Source organism: Salmo salar, chromosome 12 (assembly GCF_965601325.2).
Source record: "Salmo salar chromosome 12, fSalSal1, whole genome shotgun sequence".
Classification (NCBI taxonomy): domain Eukaryota; kingdom Metazoa; phylum Chordata; class Actinopteri; order Salmoniformes; family Salmonidae; genus Salmo; species Salmo salar.
The window spans coordinates 92,650,424-92,673,455 of record NC_138302.1 but is presented as its reverse complement, the minus strand read 5'-3'; the positions used below and the strand labels follow the sequence as shown (position 1 = coordinate 92,673,455).

Here is a 23,032-nt window from a genome sequence, read left to right as displayed (position 1 = left end):
GTGAGGTCCTGAGTGCTCTAGAGCAGGTTTTCATCAAGGATCTCTCTATACTTTGCTTCGTTAATCTTTTCCTCGATCCTGACTAGTCCCAGTCCCTGCCGCTGAAAAAAAATCCCCACAGCATGATGCTGCCACCACCATGCTTCACCGTAGGGAGGGTGCCAGGTTTCCTCCAGACGTGACGCTTGGCATTCAGACTAAAGAGTTCAATCTTGGTTTCATCAGACCAGAGAATCTTGTTTCTCATGGTCTGAGAGTATTTAGGTTCCTTTTGGCAAACTCCAAGTGGGCTGTCATGTGCCTTTTACTTAGGAGTGGCTTCCGTCTGGCCGTCGTACCATAAAGGCCTGATTGATGGAGTGCTGCAGAGATGGTTGTCCCTCTGGAAGGTTCTCCCATCTCCACAGGGGAAATCCTGAGCTCTGTCAGAGTAAACATTGGGTTCTTGGTCACTTCCCTGACCAAGGCCCTTCTCCCCTGATTGCTCAGTTTGGCCGTGCGGCCAGCTCTAGAAAGAGTCAAACTGATGGAGGCCACTGTGTTCTTGGGGACTGTCAATGCTGCACAACTGTTTTGGTACCCTTCCCCCAGATCTGTGCCTCGACACAATCCTGTCTCAGAGCTCTACAGACACTCCCTTGACATCATGGCTTGGTTTTTGATCTGACATAGACTGTCAACCATGGGACCTTATATAGACAGGTGTGTGCCTTTCCAAATCATGTCCAATCAATTTAATTTACCACAGGTGGACTCCAGTAAAGTTGTAGAAACATCTCAAGGATGATCAATGGAAACAGGATGCACCTGAGCTCAATTTTGAGTCTCATAGCAAAAGGATTGAAAACTTATGAAAATAAAGTATTTGCATTTTATATTTTTAATACATTTGCAAAGATTTCTAGAAACCTGTTTTTGATTTGTCATTATGGGGTTTTGGGTGTAGATTGATGAGGATTTGTATTTATTTAATCTATTTTAGAATAAGGCTGTTACGTAACAATTGTGGAAAAAGTCAAGGGGTCTGAATACTTTCCAAATGCACTGTATGTTATAAATATGATAGATGTATGTATTCACTGTCAAAACTCATTATATAAGTCACTGTGCTGAGGAATCGAGTCAGTGATCATCAGAAAATGTGAGTACAAAGACATAACCTAGATTTAAGGTAACTCCCAAAATAAAGGAAACACTTGATTAAATTAGATATATAAAGCATATTGAAAGCAGGTGCTTCCACACAGGTGTGGTTCACTAAGCAATTAACATCAGATCATTCTTAGGGTCATTTATATAAATGCCCAGTGGCCCATTATTTTGGGGTTAGTGCTATCCGAGATTCTTGGGACATCCCTACCCAAAATCCTTACCATAACCTTAACCCTTACCTAACCCTAACCTTAACCATTTTAAATTTCAACTTCAATGGTGTAAGGACATCCCAAGGATACCACAGAACATTATTTTGGCTACCATGGCTAGATCTCAGTGACTTTGAAAGAGGGGCCTCTAAGTACAAAGATACTGTGTGACCTATACTGAACAAAAATATAAACGCAACATGCAACAATTTCAACAATTTTACTGAGTTACAGTTCATATAAGGAAATCAATCAATATAAATAATTGAATCAGGCCATAATCTATGGATTTCACATGACTGGGCGTGTGCAGCCATGGGTGGGGATAGGCCCACCCACTTGGGAGACAGGGCCACCCACTAGGGAGCAGGCCCAGACAATCAAAATGAGTTTTTCCCCACATAATGTGTTTATTACAGACAGAAATACTTCTCAGTTTCCTCAGCTGTCCGGGTGGCTGGTCTCAGTTGATCCCGCAGGTGAAAAAGCCGGATGTGGCGGTCCTGGGCTGGAGTGGTTACATGTGGTCTGTTGTTGTGAGGTCAGTTGGACGTACTTCTATATCCTCTAAAACGACATTGGAGATGGCTTAAGGTAGAGAAATTAACATTCAATTCTCTGGCAACAGTTCCAATGTAAAAGCTCACCTTGAGCCTCATCAAGTTTCTGCCCCCTCTTGTCTTTCCATCCTCTCCACTCTCTGCCCATTCCCAGTTGTTTGAAATGAATCTGCTGAAAGCTGCTGGGTGACCCTGAGAGGGGCTGAGAGGGGCTGGCGCTGTGGCACAACCGGCCCACCACAATCCAGACAACCAAGGCCTGGGGTAAAGAAAATTGTATCAGAAGAGACCAACCTATAGCTGAACAACCAAAACAACAAATGCATGCACCCCAACATGCACACAACACTCACACCAGTGTATGCACACACAGAAACACACACACACAGTGGGTACAATGGAACCGCAATAGCTGAAAGGCCTCAAATCTGCCTGTGAGGTCACCACTAGTAATACACCTTACAATAAAATACAGAAGACCCAACAATGGTATTGTAAGCATGTCAGCCCTACCGTCAGATACCTCATGTAGTGTATCTAATACATTCTATCTTTAGCTCTTATCTGACGGTTTAGCTCCCAGGCTCTTGCCTGGATATTGACTAGCCTGAGCATGTCAGTAGTGTATGTACTAAGAACGACATGAAACAGTTATTATAAGTCTGTGGGCCATACACTTTTGGAATCGTAAATGAACGGTGTTATACATCAAATTATTTCTCACTGGTTTCAGACCTGCACAAACATTCCGGACTCAGTCTCACTTCAATATGGGTGTAAACCACTACTATCAATATTGCCTAAAATATCAGTGTGTAGCAAATATCTGGGGAGGTGAACCGGGGGAGGTAAACCGAATGCTGAAATCCCACATTGTAGCATATTACATGTGGCATAATGGGCTGGCTGGTAGTCAGCATTTAGCAACAGGATCACTCACCGGATTAGTTACATAAAATAACTACGTAGTTATTCACACAGGCAGAGTCAAACACTAGGAATTTGCCTAATCCCTGTCCCATGGCACATTTCTTTCAACAGCCTTCACTAGCTTCTCTCTGCAGCCTTCACTAGCTTCTCTCTGCAGCTTTCACTAGCTTCTCTCTGCAGCCTTCACTAGCTTCTCTCTGCAGCCTTCACTAGCTTCTCTCTACAGCGTTCACTACCTTCTCTCTACAGCCTTCACTAGCTTCTCTCAGCAGGTCATCACATTCAAACACCCACTGATAGGGTAGAGGGCATGATCTGCACCATGCTACACATGCCGCTAGGGGGCTAATCATCACCAAATAACTGACCGTGCATGCAGGGCATGTGCTCTGGGGCGTGACCTCCATGGGGCCCCCCATTGATTTTGTTAGTCACTCTCACACAGCTATCACAAACATGGCATAAGTAATGGCAAATGTGTAGAATTGTTATTGTGAAATTGGAAACATCTAGGAGCAACAACTGCTCAGCCGCGAAATGGTAGACGACACTCGTGTAAAACTCCCTTGGTTGCAAAACTCACTACAGAGTTCCAAACTGCTTCCGGAAGCAACATCAGCACAATAACTGTTTGTCGGGAGCTTCATGAAATCGGTTTCCATTGCCGTGAAGCCACACATAAGCCTAAGATCACCAGCATCGACTGGAGGGCTGTAAAGCTCGCCGCCAATAGACTCTGAAGCAGTGGAAACACGTTCTCTAGAGTGAAGAATCCCGCTTCACCATCTGGCAGTCCGACGGAAAAATCTGGGTTTGGCGAATGGCAGGAGAACGCTACCTGCTCCAATGCATAGTGCCAACTGTAAAGTTTGCTGGAGGAGGAAAAATGGTCTGGGGCTGTTTTTCATTGTTCGGGAAAGGTCCATTAGTTCCAGTGAAGGGAAATCTTAACGCTACAGCATACATTACATTGACATTGTAGACGAGTCTGTGCTTCCAACTTTGTGGCAACTGTTTGGGGAAAGCCCGTTCCCGTTTCAGCATGACAATGCCTCAGTGCACAAAGCGAGGGCCATACAGAAATGGTTTGTCGAGATCGGTGTGGAAGAACTTGACTGGCCTGCACAGAGCCCTGACCTAAATCCCATCTAACACCTTTGGGTTGAATTAGAAGGCTGACTGCGAGCCAGGCCTAATTGCCCAACATCAGTGCCCAATCCTCACTAATGCAGGAAGCGTTCTAATAGCATCCGCTAAACCCACATTCGTCTGTTGGAATGGAAGCAAGTCCCCGCAGCAATGTTCTAACATCTAGTGGAAAGCCTTCCCAGAAGAGTGGAGGCTGTTATAGCAGCAAGGGGGAACCAACTTCATATTAATGCCTATGATTTTAGAATGAGATGTTCGACAAACAGCTGTCCACATACTTTTGGTCATGTAGTGTGCCTATATGGGGTTTCCCAACAGGATGAATGATGATGGCCAGCTTGCTGATATTACCATGGCGGAAGCAGTGCAGTACCTGTCCAGTGGAAATGTGAACTACCAGCACTATGGCGCCTCATTCATCCAACACTCAGAGGACAAGGCCAAGCAGGAGGTGAGGACACAGCCGTGGGTCTCCAGGACCCGGAATGAACAATAAAGTCCTGTTAGGACGTCCACTTTGTGCATGACACAACTAATTTTTACAACAATTGTTTAGACAAATTATTTCACTAATAATTCACTGTATCACAATTCCAGTGGGTCAGAAGTTTACATACACTAAGTTGACTGTGTCTTTAAACAGCTTGGAAAATTCCAGAAAATGATGTCATGGCTTTAGAAGTTTCTGATTGGCTAATTGACGTCATTTGAGTCTATTGGAGGTGTACCTGTGGATGTATTTCAAGGCCAACCTTCAAACTGAGTGCCTCCTTGCTTCAGAAAACAAATTGTAGACCTCCATAAGGCTGGTTCATCCTTGGGAGCAATTTCCAAACGCCTGAAGGTACCACGTCCATCTGTACAAACACTAGTATGCAAGTATTAACACCATGGGACCACTCAGCCGTCATATCCCTCAGGAAGGAGATACGTTCTGTCTCCTAGAGATGAACGTACTTTGGCTCAAAAAGTGCAAATCAATCCCAGAACAACAGCAAAGGACCTGGTGAAGATGCTGGAGGAAACAGGTACAAAAGTATCTATATCCACAGTAAAACGAGTCCGATATCGACATAACCTGAAAGGCCTCTCAGCAAGGAAGAAGCCACTACTCCAAAACCGCCATAAAAAAGCCGGACTACGGTTTGCAACTGCACATGGGTACAAAGATTGTACTTTTTGGAGAAATGTCCTCTGGTCAGTTGAAACAAAAATAGAACTGTTTGGCCATAATGACCATTGTCAGGTTTGGAGGGAAAAGGGGGAAGCTTGCAAGCCAAAGAACACCATACCAACCGTGAAGCACGGTGGAGGCAATATCATGTTGTGAGGGTGCTTTGCTGCAGCAGGGACTGGTGCACTTCACAAAATAGATGGCATCATGAGGGAGGAAAATTATGTGGATATATTGAAGCAACATCTCAAGACATCAGTCAGGAAGTTAAAGCTTGGTCGCAAATGGGTCGTCCAAATGGACAATGACCCCAAGCATACTTCCAAAGTTGTGGCAAAATGGCTTAAGGACAACAAAGTCAAGGTATTGGAGTGGTCATCACAAAGCCTTGACTTCAATCCTACAGAACATTTGTGAGCAGAACTGAAAAAGATTGTGTGCGAGCAAGGAGGCCTACAAACCTGATTCAGTTACACCAGCTCTGTCAGGAGGAATGGGCCAAAATTCACCCAACTTATTGTGGGAAGCTTGTGGAAGGCTACCCGAAACGTTTGGCCCAAGTTAAACAATTTAAAGACAATGCAACCAAATACTAATTGAGTGTATTTAAACTTCTGATTCACTGGGAATGTGATGAAAGAAATAAAAGCTGAAATAAATCATACTCTCTACTATTATTCTGACATTTCACATTCTTAAAATAAAGTGGTGATCCGAACTGACCTAAAACAGGGAATTGTTACTTGGATTAAATGTCAGGAATTGTGAAAAGCTGAGTTTAAATGTATTTGGCTAAGGTGTATGTAAATTTCCGACTTCAACTGAATATATATACAATGCTCAAAAAAATAAAGGGAACACTTAAACAACACAATGTAACTCCAAGTCAATCACACTTCTGTGAAATCAAACTGTCCACTTAGGAAGCAACACTGATTGACAATACATTTCACATGCTGTTGTGCAAATGGAATAGACAACAGGTAGAAATTATAGGCAATTAGCAAGACACCCCCAATAAAGGAGTGGTTCTGCTGGTGGGGACCACAGACCACTTCTCAGTTCCTATGCTTCCTGGCTGATGTTTTGGTCACTTTTGAATGCTGGCGGTGCTTTCACTCTAATGGTAGCATGAGACGGAGTCTACAACCCACACAAGTGGCTCAGGTAGTGCAGCTCATCCAGGATGGCACATCAATGCGAGCTGTGGCAAGAAGGTTTGCTGTGTCTGTCAGCGTAGTGTCCAGAGCATGGAGGCGCTACCAGGAGACAGGACAGTACATCAGGAGACGTGGAGGAGGTCGTAAGAGGGCAACAACCCAGCAGCAGGACCGCTACCTCCGCCTTTGTGCAAGGAGGAGCAGGAGGAGCACTGCCAGTGCCCTGCAAAATGACCTCCAGCAGGCCACAAATGTGCATGTGTCTGCTCAAGCGGTCAGAAACAGACTCCATGAGGGTGGTATGAGGGCCCGACGTCCACAGGTGGGGGTTGTGCTTACAGCCCAACACCGTGCAGGATGTTTGGCATTTGCCAGAGAACACCAAGATTGGCAAATTTGCCACTGGCGCCCTGTGGTCTTCACAGATGAAAGCAGGTTCACACTGAGCACGTGACAGACGTGACAGAGTCTGGAGACGCCGTGGAGAACGTTCTGCTGCCTGCAACATCCTCCAGCATGACCGGTTTGGCGGTGGGTCAGTCATGGTGTGGGGTGGCATTTCTTTGGGGGGCCGCACAGCCCTCCATGTGCTCGCCAGAGGTAGCCTGACTGCCATTAGGTACTGAGATGAGATCCTCAGACCCTTTGTGAGACCATATGCTGGTGCGGTTGTCCCTGGGTTCCTCCTAATGCAAGACAATGCTAGACCTCATGTGGCTGGGGTGTGTCAGCAGTTCCTGCAAGAGGAAGGCATTGATGCTATGGACTGGCCCGCCCGTTCCCCAGACCTGAATCCAATTGAGCACATCTGGGACATCATGTCTCGCTCCATCCACCAACGCCACGTTGCACCACAGACTGTCCAGGAGTTGGCAGATGCTTTAGTTCAGGTCTGGGAGGAGATCCCTCAGGAGACCATCCGCCAACTCATCAGGAGCATGCCCAGGCGTTGTAGGGAGGTCATACAGACACGTGGAGGCCACACACACTACTGAGCCTCATTTTGACTTGTTTTAAGGACATTACATCAAAGTTGGATCAGCCTGTAGTGTGGTTTTCCACTTTAATTTTGAGTGTGACTCCAAATCCAGACCTCCATGGGTTGATAAATTGGATTTCCATTGATTGTTTTTGTGTGATTTTGTTGTCAGCACATTCAACTATGTAAAGAAAAAAGTATTTAATAACATTATTTCTTTCATTCAGATCTAGGATGTGTTGTTTAAGTGTTCCCTTTATTTTTTTGAGCAGTATACATTTGATCCCATCTCAGTGAACAAATCCATTGCGGAGGCCTAGACTAAAAGCCAATCTATGCTTGATCCAAAAATGTGGTCGGAGGCTCCATATGGAGGGTGTGACGCAATTGCGGAACCTCCAAAGGCAAGCAGAGGACATATCGAGCTCTGTACCACATCGCCATGATCATCCCAAATTTGTAACAATGCTCCTCATTGACATGATTAGTTGACGGTAGATGGGGGCGGTACATCCTGTACAAAATACAAACTCACTTCCTTGACAACAGCTCTGCACTGCTCCACAAAGCGCAAGAAGTATGAATGCCTTGACTTCTGCTGAGGCCGTCACCATAAATGTTGCATGGCCAATGCAGACGTCGGATTCACCATGCGCTCAGATGCACAATGCACTTCTCTCTCAAGAATGCGCTATCTCCAGCCAATTTATGCACATGCATTGTTTCATAACTTCATTGTGTGAATTGTTTTTCATTTGATTGTTAGTGTATATCAATTCCCCATGACATATAGCAAAAGTAGGACATTTACCGTTAATTCCTATCATTTCTAATCTACAATGTTTGTTACTTTGGTAATGGTAATTTGTGGTTAATACATTCATTATTATTCCAGTCTTCCCATTATCATTGTCAGAATGGACACATTCTTTGCAGAGTGCACAACCTATGCTACACTTGTGAGAAACAAGTTTTGGTTAATTTCATTCCTTTTACGAGTTTTGTCACTTTAGTCATTGTCTTTTGTGTCGAGCGCTATTGTCAATATTGACTAAGGATGTGCACACATAGAACTAGGCCTTTTGGCTACGTGTTCTACGTGCAAAAGTAGGCATATAAATGTGTTCATTTTGGGATTTGATAGTATTTCTGATTGGGTTAATGCACCACCACTAATGACCTGTGGAGCTTCTCAAAGTAATGTTTTCTTCACCTCAAACAGCAAGCAAGCAAAGTCTGTTTTTACATCCATTGAGAATTGTATGGGCTCCTGAGTGGTGCAGCGGTCTAAGGCACTGCATCTCAGTGCCAGAGGTGTCACTAGAGACATTTTTTACATTTACATTTTAGTCATTTAGCAGATGTTCTTATCCAGAGCGACTTACAGTAGTGAATGCATACATTTCATAAATGTTTTCTCCTTACTGGTCCCCCATGGGAATCAAACCCACAACCCTGGCGTTGCAAACACCATGCTCTACCAACTGAGCCACACGGGACCCTACCTGTGTGGCTCAGACCTACCCGTGTGGCTCAGACCTTGGTTCGATCCTGGGCTGTATCACAACCAGCCGTGACCAGGAGTCCCTTAGGGCCGAGCACATTTGGCCCAGGGTTGTCTGGGTTAGGGGAGGGTTTGGCCGAGGTAGGCCATCATTGTAAATAAGAATTTGTTCTTAACTGACTTGCCTAGTTAAATAAAGGTTAAATAAAAATTTGAAAATTCTCTCCATTTTGATAACCACTCAGCATGAAAGGGAAAAATGTCATGCTCTTATCCAGCGGAAACGTCATAAAATAGCCTGCCAGATTACTTCTTATCAGTGCCTGACTTGGATTGAAATAGTTTCCGGTACTCATTTTGGGTGCTGGTACTGTTTATATTTAGGTGCAGGAGCTCCACAAAAGTTTTCAGGTAATATTCTATAAGAGGAACAGGAGCTCAAGCAGTAGAACATTTGAGTTGTGGTACTCAGCTCCGGTGAGCTCCTGCAGAATCTGCGAAAACCAGCAGGAGCGGGAGGAGAGTAGTTGGGTCAAGTTAAGTTTTTAAAATTCTGGTTATCTAGATCTCTGGCGCTCTCTTGAGGCATTTGTCCTTTTTATTCAAACAGTAAGCTTAAAGCATCAGACAAGCTCAATGCATATAGTTGATTTTATTAAAACACATAGGTTGTGTCATATATTATATATGGAAAAATACATGTAGAAAAATGTCAACAAATCGATTGGTCGAAAGAACAGACGACTTTCGGTCAACCAAGATTTTTTTAGTCAGCGACAGCCCTACAGGGCCCTGACCTCAACCCCATCTGACATCTTTGGGATGAATTGGAACGCTGACTGAGAGCCAGGCCTAATCTCCCAACAGCAGAGCCCACCTAACTAATGCTCTTGTGGCTGAATGGAAAGAAGTCCACGCAGCATTGTTCCAACATCTAGTGGAAAGCCTTCCCAGAAAATTAAAGGCTGTTATAGCAGCAAAGGGGGGACCAACTCCATATTAATGCCCATGATTTCAGAATGAGATGTTTGACTAGCAGGTGTCCACATACCTTTGGTCATGTAGTGTATTTCAACCCTGCTAAAAAATGTATCCACTGCCAAAAGGGGGCACTAAAACATTTGCTCGCGAGGTGGGGGGGCCTCCTGACCAAATCTCCCAAAAGGCTAGAGCATGCTTTGGATACACTGGATACAGTAAATGCTCATGTGTGTACAGTATAAATCTGAGAATGCCACACAAATTGTTACATCACAACAAAGCCAAACATTTCTGGTGGTAAGATTTTTTTGCTTTCTGAATTTTTTGTTTACCTATTGGGTTTACCTATTACTATTGCATTGCGTTTACCTATTGTGTTTACCACTCATACCTTGTGGTGCTAACCTCTCTAGTGTAATAAAACATTTTTTTTAACCTTTATTTAACTAGGCAAGTCGGTTAAGAACACATTCTTATTTACAATGACGGCCTTCACCTAGCAGGACAAATTCAGACTTAGTGTAAGGGGCCAGGAGAGAGCTTAAGACAGGTAGGGTACAGGCTGGTGCTGATGGAGGATGATAGCACCCAGAAAAAGTCAACAAAGAGCTATTTGAAAGTTTAATACTTAAAACTAGCGAATCAAATTGTTTGGGGACAGACTTGGTGTAGACAACCGAGCACTGAAGGTGATCCTTGGTAAAGTTTCCCACTCCCCCCACATTCGGAAGATCTGTCTTGCCAAAAAAGGTTATAACCAAAAAGGTTAACATCAATATTCAAAACACATCTCAGTAATGACCAACACATCTGGATTGGAGCTGTGAACCCACACTTTCAATTGATCCATTTTAGGTAATAAGCTTCTAGTGTTAACGTACAGTAAACCTAGGCTTTTACGAGAGCAGAAATCAGTAAAGCAGATATCAGAGCACAAGTCAGAATTGGGGCTAGCAAGAGTAGATGGACCAGGGTGTACACGCACATTTCAACGTGGGTTCAGTATGGATTAACTTGGATATATACTTGTCTTGTTGGCTGGTGGCCTGGTTGACATAACAGTGCTAGCATTGTCTATCTTCTCAGTACCAAGTAGAGCAGGAGCAAACAGAGTATGAGGAAATAGTGTTGCAGATCAGAATGGGGAAAATGAGAGGCTTGCCCGATGGACATCCTGGTACTCTACAGACAAGGAAGACTTGTGTGACATTTTTATTTTATTTTATAAAATAATATTTGTTAGTAACTTATGTGGATTGTTATGTCAGGGGGAAATGTATCATAATAAACAAAAAAATGTGTGATGAGCAACAGCATAAATGACTAAGAAAGTTAGAGGGTGTTGCAATGGAGGAAACAAAATGCTAAACATTGTTATGACCACCCTTACAACTTTTAAATCCTTGATCCTTTCAGTAAATAAAATGTGATCTCAACATTATAAACATGCAGCCCTGATACACATATCACACAATGCCAAATAAAAACCATTTACCTCACAATACAAAAAAAAGTTTTAAGTGAGAAGTAAGCATTGGTCTGTAGCTGAACAATAAAGGAAATTCACATGAAGACCACAATGCCTACTACTCCCATGCCCTACCGAGGTTTTCCAGCCCACAGATTTGATCTACCACAGTACCTATATATGTTGGTCTATTGTACTTCAAACAATGTGTATGCAGGTTGCTTAGGATTCAAACCTTCTCAAACAGCCTAATGCATTCTCATATATATATATATATATATATATATATATATATATATATATATATATATATATATATATATATATATATATATATATATATATATATATATATATATATATATATATATATATATATACACACAGTGCGGGAAAGTATTCAGACCCCTTCCCTTTTTCCACATTTTGTTACATTACTTATTCTAAAATGGATTAAATAAATAAACACACAATACCCAATAACGACAAAGCGAAGACAGGTTTTTAAAAAACAGAAATACCCTATTTACATAACTTTTCAGACCCTTTACTATGAGACTCGGAATTGAGCTCAGGTACATCTTGTTTCCATTGATCATCCTTGAGACGTTTCTACAAATTCATTGGAGTCCACCTGTGGTGAATTCAATTGATTGGACGTGATTAGGAAAGGCACACACCCGTCTATATAAGGTCCCACAGCTGACAGTGCATGTCAGAGCAAAGACCAAGCCAAGAGGTCGACGGAATTGTCCATAGAGCTCTGAGAGAGGATTGTGTCGAGGCACAGATCTGGGGAAGGGTACCAAAACATTCTACAGCATTGAAGGTCTCCAATAACACAGTGGCCTCCATCATTCTTAAATGGAAGAAGTTTGGAACCAGCAACACTCTTCCTAGAGCTGGCCGCCAGGCCAATCTGAGCAATCGGGGAAGAAGGGCCTTGGTCATGGAGGTGACCAAGAACCTGATGATCACTCTGACAGAGCTCCAGAGTTCCAGAGCTCCAGAGTTCCTTCCAGAAGGACAAACATCTCTGCATCACTCCATCAATCAGGCCTTTGTGGTATAGTGGCCAGTTGGAAGTCGCTCCTCAGTAAAAGGCACATGACAGCCCGCTTGGAGTTTGTCAAAAGGCACCTAAAGGACTCTCAGACCATGAGAAACAAGACTCTCTGGTCTGATGAAACCAAGATTGAACTCTTTGGCCTGAATGCCAAGCATCACGTCTGGAGGAAACCCATCCCTACGATGAAGCATGGTGGCAGCATCATGCTGTAGGGATATTTTTCAGAGGCAGGGACTGGGAGACTAGTTGGGATCGAGGGGAAAATCAACTGAGAAAAGTACAGATAGACCCTTGATGAAAGCCTGCTCCAGAGCGCTCAGGACCTCCGACTGGAGCGAAGGTTCACCTTCCAACAGGACAACGACTCTATGCACACAGCCAAGACAATGCCTTAGTGGCTTCGGAACATGTCTTTGAATGTCCTTGAGTGGCCCAGCCAAGAGCCCGGACTTGAACCGATCTAATAACTCTGGAGAGACCTGACAATGGCTATGCAGCGATGCTCCCCATCCAGCCTGACAGAGCTTGAGATGATCTGCACAGAAGAATGGGAGAAACTCCACAAATACAGGTGTGCCAAGCATGTAGTGTCATACCCAAGAAGACTCAAGGCTGTTATCACTGCCAAAGGTGTTTCAACAAAGTACTGAGTAAAGGGTCTGAATACTTATGTAAATGTGATATTTCAGTAAAAAAATTGTAATACATTTGCAAAGATTTATAAAAACCTTGTTTATTATGAGGTATTGTGTGTAGATTGATGAGGACTTTTTGTAACGTAACAAATCTTTCTGGCTAGCTAGCTAGCCAGTTAGCCCTATTGACTTACTATGGATTTTCCCATTCACTTAACCTTCCTTCTTCTAGCCAGGACAATGGCAATAGAGACGAAACAAGATATACACAAAGTAAACATTTTACTTCAGAACTATCAGCTAGCTATATGTGAATAGCAATAACGTAGCTAACCAGATAGTATAGGAGGCAAAAATGACCTAAAACCAATGTTATCCAAGGTAGATGTCAATTATTCTTGGGTAGCTAGCTAACAATTCTTTGTGGCTATATGGCTAACTAACAGTAGTAGCTAGCCAGTTAGCTCTATTGACATACTATGGGCTTGCAATCTACGCACAGTACAGAAGGCAGGTAACCATGCCAAAATTAACACAGCATGTATTTACTAACATAGCAAGATAACAACATATTTTAGTCAGGCAACATACTGTATAAAATGTGAATAGTCAACATTTCATTCCGAAGTCCGAGTGTATTTTCTCACACTTCCACCATTGTTTTCAAGAAAGTTAGCATAATTTTTGCGTGGTTGCTTCATATTTCATTCCATACTTTCCATTAAAGCTTGCAGTGATGCATGCTTCAGAATACATACAAACAGAGTATGCATTACGAGAAGTGCCCTCCGTGCCCCGTTTCGCATACTTTGATTTGGACATACACTCCAACCCTCACGTAGTCCAATTTGCATGCTCAGAGCACGGTAGTACGTATGCATTTTGAAAAACAGCCATTGACTTAATCCTTTGACATGCCTTAGTTCCTGGGAGAAATAAATAATTGCACCAATGCATCACATCCAAAAGTGAGAATGCTCTTCAACAGTACAATGATAAGTTTGTTTTAAGACCATTTTAAGTGCATTTATAAACTATTATTCAACCAAGCTTACAATTTGGTAAGCACAAATGCCTATCTCACAATTTTAACCATAACTGTTTATTAATTTGTCAAAAAATATTTCATTGAATTTAATTGTCAAATACACGGTTAAATGATTTAACAATTATTTTGTTTTGGGGGGGTAAATTGAGGGCCAGCTTGTCAGGATGGTTAATGTACTGTATAAGTACACATTCATTACAAGTAAGTACTCCTCAAGATACAATTCATTTTAGCTAGGTAAATCATGTGTAACAACTAGTAATTATATTGTACTTAGGCAAACATTACATATGCTTTGAAATATTATTTGACCCTGCTGGTCATCTATGAACATTTGAACATCTTGGCCATGTTCTGTTATAATCTCCACCCGGCACAGCCAGAAGAGGACTGGCCACCCCTCATAGCCTGGTTTCTCTCTAGGTTTCTTCCTAGGTTCTGGCCTTTCTAGGGAGTTTTTCCTAGCCACAGTGCTTCTACACCTGCATTGCTTGCTGTTTGGGGTTTTAGGCTGGGTTTCTGTACAGCACTTTGAGATATCAGCTGATGTAAGAAGGGCTTTATAAATACATTTGATTTGATTTTAAATAATGTTTTATTCCTCATCTGGGATTACACTCGTATTAAATTTGTTAGCGTTAACTCAACCAAGTTAACCCAGATGGTACGCTTTATTTTGGGGCCAAGTGCTAGCAACAATGTTGACTGGAGATATATTTTGAACTGTGCACATTCATGGTTAAGTAATTAGAGCCTATTGAGCATAGGCTATAATCTCTCAGACACCCAGCGCATCCATAAGGTATCCCAACCTTTGTCACAGTTGTTAATGAATCAGATGCAGCTGAGAAGAAGCGAAACAGTTGAATTTAGTGGAACCCATTAGTAACAAGAATGGTAACAAGCATTTGTTGTTACACGTCTCTAATTACAGACCACAATTACTACCAGGTACATGTTGTTAGTACATTGTAACTATGAGCCATTACAGTTAACTACTATACGTGTTACAGTGCAATTACACATGTAATTACACTGTAATAAGGGCCCCTTTAAAAGAAGTGTCACCGAGATGGATAGAGTTTCTCTCATTTTTAAATCAGGCGATCCCAAATGCGGTCGAAACCCCTAGTTTGGAAAATGCTGGGTTAAGTTAAGGGTTAGGGTTAGGTAAAGGCATGCAAGTTACAGGTCCAATTCAGCCGTTCTTATCTCTATATCAAATTATTTCTGGGTAACAATTAAGTACCTCAGTGTACACATTTTCAATTAAAATAGTAAAAAAGCAACAAAAATAGCTTCTTAGTAAAGGGACATTTCTCAAGCAGGAATTCATTTTGCTAAGACTGTATGGGAGTGGTCTGAGTGGGGAAGGAAAAGCTGTTATTGGCAGAGAGGTTTGGAACTATCTTTCTTATTGGTCTATTAACTAATTTACTGCATGGTGATGTCACCATGGAAGGCCAAAACTCCATCCCACCAATACAGGCTGAAATCTCAGGCGTTCTATTCAAAAAGCTCTTACACTGAAATGTCAGCTCTTACATCTTTTTCAAAATGTCACACTATTATTCCTACCTCATAGTGTGTAAATATATATATAAAACACAGGAAAGTCACGTTTTTCACTGCACTGGGCCTTTAACATTGGTTTGGCATTGGTTCTGACACCATTCCTTTTCTGCCAGTTAAATATACACTTCCATAATTAGATAATGAAACACCGTGGAGGTAGAATAATGATGTGACAGGGTGGTGCTTCACAAGATCCAGACAGTACAATGCTCTGCCTCTTCCTGATATACAGTATCCATGGCTCTATACCCATGGATGTGTTGGTGAGAACCTGAAGTATCTACGTTAATGATGATTAATGCCATGGTCATAACCACACCTTCCTTGTAAACCACTTATATGCCGACCTGGCTAAGTGCCAAGTCTCAGTAGTGTCAATGATCTGGGATTGTTTCACACTGTGGTTCTGTACCATGTGACAGAGTAGATATTGTGTTCTTTGGTGGGTGTAGTCATCCTTAAAATTAGTTGTAAGCAAAGAATATATCTCAAGTTAAAAGGTCAAACATTACCCAACTCCATTCCCTATACATCCCTCTTAGAAAAAAAGGTGCTATCTGGAACCTAAAAGTGTTCTTCTGCTGTCCCCATATGTATGGGAGTGGGTAGCCCTTTCACGAACCTTTTTGGTACTAGGTAGAACCCTTTCGAGTTCCTTATAGGACCCTTTTCACAGAGGGTTCTACACGTAACCCGTTCTACCAGCAACCAAAAACGGTTCTACCTGGACCTAAAAAGGGTTATCCTATGAGGACTGCCGATGAACCCTTTTGGAACCCTTTTATCTAAGAGTTTATATGGTGTATATTAAAACATTACAATATTCAAACGGGCCAACAAATCTGTACACACCATAGTTTGTTGTTACTTCCTAATCCCAGAGCCATAAATCAGTAAGATACAGTAAATACTGGATGAAAGACATAAACTGGTATTGTGCCCACAGAACAGTTTGCGCCCTATGCCCAGACACAACATTTTTTTATTTAATCTTTATTTAACTATGCAAGTCCGTTAAGAAGAATATCTTGTTTACAATGACGACCTAGGAACAGTGGGTTAACTTCCTTGTTCAGGGGCAGAATGACAGATTTTTACCTTGTCAGCTCGGGGATTCAATCTAGCAACTTTTTGGTTACCGGCCCAGTGCTCTAACCACTTGGCTACCTGACACCCCATGAGACAAGACAGGCAGGGTAAGCAAAACAAATCACAGTGAGGTAATGGGCGTAGACCAGAGCACAGGGTGTGTCTGCTGCTGCACCACCTGCTGTTATTCAGGTGTAGCTCAACCGTCCTTGTATGACCAAGTGGCTATCAAGAGTCGTCTGTGTTTCTGCAGCATTTACCGTGAATGCGATCTCCGTGAACGTCGGAAACATTGCCTTTAAAAGAATGTAAACGTTTAGACAGGCAGCCCAATTCAAAGACCAAAAAATATAACAATTGGGCCGCCTGTCTAAACGCAGCCCCAGAGTGGCATTCCACATTTACTGATCTGCTGCCTCTGGTTGATATGGTTGTGTTAATCAAGGTTTCCCAAACTCAGTTCTCAGGACCCCAAGGGTTACACGTTTTGGTTTTTGCCCTAGCACTACACAGCTGATTCTACTAATCATCAAGCTTTGGTCATTTAAATCAGCTTTGTAGTGTTAGGGCAAAAACCAAAATGTGAACCCTTTGCAGTCCCGAGGACAGAGTTTGGGAAGCGTTATTTAAAGTAGACCATGCATTCACACGGTATTGACATTGGCACTGTTAAGACTGGTAATGCCCTGCGATAGACTAGCATCCTGTCCAGGGGGTGTATTTGTACGTAAAGATGTATCACTCTATAGAAATATGCTCCTGCTCCTATGAGCCAAGACTCGTGCAAGGCTACTTACTGGTATCGTCTTAGAATTTGTGAACTTGGGGAAACAACACAAAAAGCTAACAACACAAAAAGCTAACAAGCATAGAGTTCTCAAGAACAAATGTTTTGAAATTATTCTTTATCCATTATCAATTGAGATCATACAAACAGAATAACAGCAATTATCTTTGGCAAAACATTACATATACAATTTCTCATCTGAATTTAACCCAAGTGTGGAGGTTGGGTCTGTAGGATCCATTTTCAATGTTTACTAAATTAAAAATTATACAATGAAGAGAGACAAGCTCGCAGAGAGACAAGCTAGCTGCAATCAGGTCAGTGTGGGACAAGCGGCTGGACCGCCTTCCCCTGTTTTACAACCCTGGGCACAACGTTACTGTTGATGAGCAGCTTATGCCTTAACGGCCGCTGCCCTTTCAGGCAGTACATACCGTCTAAATACGGAATCAAGATCCGGGCTGCCTGTGATGCTGCTTCATCACATGCGTGGAACTTGCAAGTGTATACGTGGAAGCCAGATGGAGGAGCCCCTGAGAAGAACCAAGGAATGCTGGTTATCCTGGACATGACACAGGGACTCCGTGGCCACAACATCACATGCAATAACTTTTTTACTTCACACAAGCTGGGACAGGAGCTCCTCAAGAGGAAGCTGACGATGGTAGGAACAGTACAAAAAAAACAATCCAGAGCTCCCACCTCAGCGGATCAATACATGGAACAGGCCTATCAATTCCTCTAAGTTTGTGTTCACGGCTGACAAGTGCCTAGTGTCCTACGTGCCAAAGAAAGGCATAAATGTTGTACTCATGAGTACGCTTCATAGAGATGGGAGAATCTGTTGCCAGGAACATCAAAATACAGAAATCTTAATGGATTACAATGCCACAAAGGAGAAGTGGACAATTTAGACAAGCTGCTGACTGGCTACAGCTACAATGCGTTTGTCATCTGGAAGAAATGGCAGCAGTTTTACGGTTTTTTTTTGGCGTTATTTGTAACTTATTTTGTACATAATGTTTCTGCCACGGTATCTTACCGCAAAAAAGAGTTTCTGGATATCAGGACAGTGATCACTCACCTCAGATTAGACAAAGACTTTTTCTTCAACAAACAAGACACACAAGAAATTCTCCAAACACCCGGCAGGGCCGACATCCACGTTATTTGCAAAAGGAAACGACGCAGGTACAGAGGACAAAGAGCCGGATGCCTGGTCAAGACCCGGAAAAGGCGAGTGGGAAAGCTGCCGTTACCATCAATACTACTCGCCAACGTGCAATCATTGGACAATAAACTAGACGAGGTACAATCACTAATATACTACCAACGGGACATCAAAAACTGTAATATCCTATGTTTCACGGAATCGTGGCTGAATGACAACATGGATATTCAGCTAGCGGGATTCACGCTGCACCGGCAAGATAGAAAAACACTCCGGTAAGACGAGGGGGGGGGGGGGGGGGGGGGGGGGGGGGCGGTCTGTGCATATCTGTAAACAACAGCTGGTGCATGAAATCTAAGGAAGTCTCTAGATTTTGCTCGCCTGAAGTAGAGTATATTGTGATAAATTGCAGGCCACACCACTTGTCTAGAGAGTTTTCAGCTATAATTTTCATGGCTGTTTATTTACCACCACAGACAGATGGTGGCACTAAGACCAAACTCCGTCAGCTGTATAAGGAAATAAGCAAACAAGAAACCACTCACCCAGAGACGGCACTCCTAGTGGGCGGAGACTTTAATGCAGGGAAACTTAAATCAGTTCTACCAAATTTCCATCAACATGTTAAATGTGCAACGAGAGGGAAGAAAATTCTAGATCACCTGTACTCCACCAACATAGACGGGTACAAAGCTCTCCCTTGCCCTCCATTTGGTAAATCCGACCACAACTCTATCCTCCTGCTTACAAGCAAAAATTAAAGCAGGAAGCACCAGTGACTCAGTCTATAAAAAAGTGATCAGATGAAGCAGATACTAAACTACAGGACTGTTTTGCTATCACAGACTGGAACATGTTCCAGGATTCTTCCGATGGCATTGAGGAGTACACCACATCAGTCACTGGCTTTATCAATAAGTGCATCAAGGACGTCGTCCCCACAGTGACTGTACGTACATACCCCAACCAGAAGCCATGGATTACAGGCAACATTCGCACTGAGCTAAAGGGTAGAGCTGCCGCTTTCAAGGTGCGGGACACTAGCCCGGAAGCTTACAAGATATCCTGCTATGCCCTGCGACGAACTATCAAACAGGCAAAGCATCAATTCAGGGCTAAGATTGAATCATACTACACCGGCTCCGATGCTCGTCTAATGTGGCAGGGCTTGCAAACTATTACAGACTACAAAGGGAAGCAAAGCTGCGAGTTGCCCAGTGACGCGAGCCTACCAGATGAGCTAAATTACTTCTATGCTCACTTCGAGGCAAGCAACACTGAGGCATGGATGAGAGCATCAGCTGTTCCAGGCGACTGTGTGATCACGCTCTCTGTAGCCGACTTGAGTAAGACCTTTAAAGAGGTCTACATACACAAGGCTGCAGGGCCAGACGGATTACCAGGACATGTGCTCCGGACATGTGCTAACCAACTGGCAGGTGTCTTCACTGACATTTTCAACATGTCCCTGATTGAGTCTGTAATAAAAACATGTTTCAAGCAGACCACCATAGTCCCTGTGCCCAGGAACACAAAGGCAACCTGCCTAAATGACTACAAACCCATAGCACTCACGTCTGTAGCCATGGAGTGCTTCGAAAGGTTGGTAATGGCTCACATCAACACCATTATCCCAGAAACCCTAGACCCACTCCAATTTGCATACCGCCCAAACAGATCCACAGATGATGCAATCTCTATTGCACTCCACACTGCCCTTTCCCACCTGGACAAAAGGAACACTTACGTGAGAATGCTATTCATTGACTACAGCTCAGCATTCAACATCATATTACCCTCAAAGCTCATCACTAAGCTAAGGTTCCTGGGACTAAACACATCCCTCTGCAAATGGATCCTGGACTTCCTAATGGGCCGCCCCAGGTGGTGAGGGTAGCTAGCAACACATCTGCCATGCATATCCTCAACACTGGAGCTCCTCAGGGGTGCGTGCTCAGTCCCTCCTGTAGTGCAATAAATTCATTTGCAACACTCACACAGTAAAACTCTGTCCCTCATGTGGTGTCTAGACCTGCCTTAATTTGTGTTCAATGGGGCTCATTTATAATTTCCATAAAATACTGTATGTAAAATTTGTCCTTCTAATTTGTTCACTTCAAAGCAATAAACATCAACAGTTTCACTTATTTTTGTTCAAGATAAACATGATTTCTTCCACCCATGTCTTGATTATAATTGATTTTTGTTTCCAATAGCTTTTATTGATGAATGTGATCTAGCAGAGGTAAATGGCAAATGTATACAAAAAAAATGTATTTAACCTTTATTTAACTAGGCAAGTCAGTTAAGAACAAATTCTTATTTACAATGACGGCCTACCCTGGCCAAACCCGGACGACGCTGGGCCAAATATTAACCATCTATGCTGTCTATATTGCTTGCAATTGATTTAAGTCAACATCTAAGTATTAAGTATTTTTACGTAAATTCTTACAGCTGTATTGTTTTAAATACCCAATAATGTTGTGGGTCCATTAGACCCAAGAACATTGGGGCAATAACAAAACATGTACACCACACAAGGGTTAAATACACAGAAGTGACTAAAATGTCAAGGTTAAACATTGGTGACAAACACAATATGTCAGTTACAACATCTGATCATTTCAGTAGCCTATGGCCTAGATTCAGTCCGGACCGCGGAATATCCATGTTATAGAGCTGTTGATATTTAAAGGAAACGTTTCCGTGTTCATGGAGACTGTAATAAACCATACTTTTCAGGCAAGCTAAGGGGCTCTATTCAAGCAAATCCCTTATCCTTTCAGTAAAGATAAAATATTCTAAACATTAATCCCTGATACACAATATCATCCAATGGCAAATAAAGACCATAGGGTATCAGAGTACAAAAGGCATACATCCTTATGACATAACCGGATCATTCATACAATATAACACTTCAGCAAGGTTGGGTTTAGTTAAGTTAACCTTAAGGTTAGGTATATCTTTAGTGAGGTTAAGGTCAGAGAAAAGCATAAAAGTTACCATTGGATTAGAGTACCGCTGTCCGCCGCCATTCATTTTCCTGCCAGTTAAATAGACTGCCCAGTTCATTAGACAATGAAACACTGTGGATGTAGAAGAATGATGTCACAGGTTGGTGTATCACAAGATCCAGACAGTACAATGCTCTGCCTGACTCTATCCACGGCTCTATACCAATGGCTGTGTTGGTGGGAACCTGAAGTATCTACTTTAATGAGAATTAATGGCATGGTTATTACTTGAGTCCCACAATCACACTGGCGTTATTTAGTGCTTCAAAACCCGTTTAAACTGTGTGTGTTTACAGATTATTCAATTTCTTCTCCCTCCATAGATACCAACCATTAGTCTGTGTGATTAATGGCGGCTGAACTAGAGCGGTGTTTGTGAGACATGGGTGGATCCCGAAGGGGATTTTGTCAAAAGTGTCTGTAGAGACCGAATGGTTTGCGCTACAATCTATGAAAAGCTGAGACTCTCACAAACACGCAGATGTAATCTCTATGACGCTCACAAAGAACATCAGAGTCGTTATACGATAATGGGTTCTTCTGCATAGAGGATCATAGGAAATCCCAGGACACAGTGTCTATAATACTGTAATTAGCTCACATAGTTGCTGTCATAAACTCCAAACAGTTGTCACTGACCAGTTGGATATTCATTTCCCACTGAGAAATTATAGCATTCTTATCAATTCATTTTTAGCGGGTTTTTTCTTGGCTGACTTTTTTTTTTAATTGCACATCATTGTCTGTTGTTACTGTACTAATACCTCTTGCTAATCCCAGAGCCATGAATCAGTAAGATAGAGTAAATACTGGGGGAAAGACATAAGCTGGTATTGTGCCCACAGAACAGTTTGCGTCCTATGCCCAGACCAACCACAACATGAGACAAGACAGGCAGGATAAGCAAAACAAATCACAGTGAGGTAATGGGAGTAGACCAGGGCACAGGGTGTGTCTGCTGCTGCACCACTGGCTGTTATTCAGGTGTAGCTTAACCGTCCTCATATTTCAAACATAATTTGTCTTCAGGCCTCACAGAGTTGCATTTCGCATTTACTGATTTGCTACCTCTGCCAATGGTTGTTATAGTTGTGTTAAGTAAAGCATGTACAGTGAGGGAAAAAAGTATTTGATCCCCAGCTGATTTTGTACGTTTGCCCACTGACAAAGAAGTGATCAGTCTATAATTTTAATGGTAGGTTTATCTGAACAGTGAGAGACAGAATAACAAACAAAAAAATCCAGAAAAACGCATGTCAAAAATGTTATAAAATGATTTGCAGTTTAATGAGGGAAATAAGTATTTGACCCCTCTGCAAAACATGACTTAGTACTTGGTGGCAAAACCCTTGTTGGCATCACAGAGGTC

General features: G+C 42.5%; 1 long non-coding RNA gene across 1 annotated transcript; it reads right to left on the bottom strand.

Moving 5' to 3' along the window:
* Positions 1 to 1,567: 1,567 nt before the first annotated feature.
* Positions 1,568 to 21,734, bottom strand: LOC145859340 (uncharacterized). Its single transcript, XR_014379543.1, has 3 exons — positions 21,653 to 21,734; positions 2,012 to 2,183; positions 1,568 to 1,931 (listed from the first exon to the last, which is right to left on the bottom strand). It is a non-coding gene; the product is annotated as an uncharacterized LOC145859340 (long non-coding RNA).
* Between the last annotated feature and the right edge of the window lie 1,298 nt (positions 21,735 to 23,032).